We start from the raw sequence: 500 nt of genomic DNA on the forward strand, positions 1-500 counted from the left end.
TGTTGACCAGGATGGTCTCGATCTTTTGACCTCGTGATCCACCCGCCTCGGCCTCCCAAAGTGCTGGGATTACAGGCTTGAGCCACCGCGCCTGGCCAGTGATGTCATTAATTAATCCCCTGATTTGTAAAATTATCATAATCAACTAAGCTACAAGCGATAAAATGTTTGATTAAAGCAGACTGAGTATAGTCTGAGTGTAGCCTCCTTTAACCAATAAGCACTCAAAATCTAGATCTTGTTCCAACTCTGTTGTATAATAAAGGGCTAGTGCTTAAATGAGACAAGAGGTATCATGATTTGGAAGTTTCTTAAGTTTTCAAAAAGGTTCAGTCATATCCAGACCTCAGCATCACACAATATACCTTTGAAACAAACCTGCACACGTACCTCCCAATTCATAAATAAAAGTTGAAAAAGGAAAGAAAAGTCTGAATTGTATTAGTTTGTTTCAGTCCTCTTTAATTTTTACTATCATACAGCAACACAACAGAATATAG

Source organism: Cebus imitator, unplaced genomic scaffold, assembly GCF_001604975.1.
Source record: "Cebus imitator isolate Cc_AM_T3 unplaced genomic scaffold, Cebus_imitator-1.0 Scaffold292, whole genome shotgun sequence".
Classification (NCBI taxonomy): domain Eukaryota; kingdom Metazoa; phylum Chordata; class Mammalia; order Primates; family Cebidae; genus Cebus; species Cebus imitator.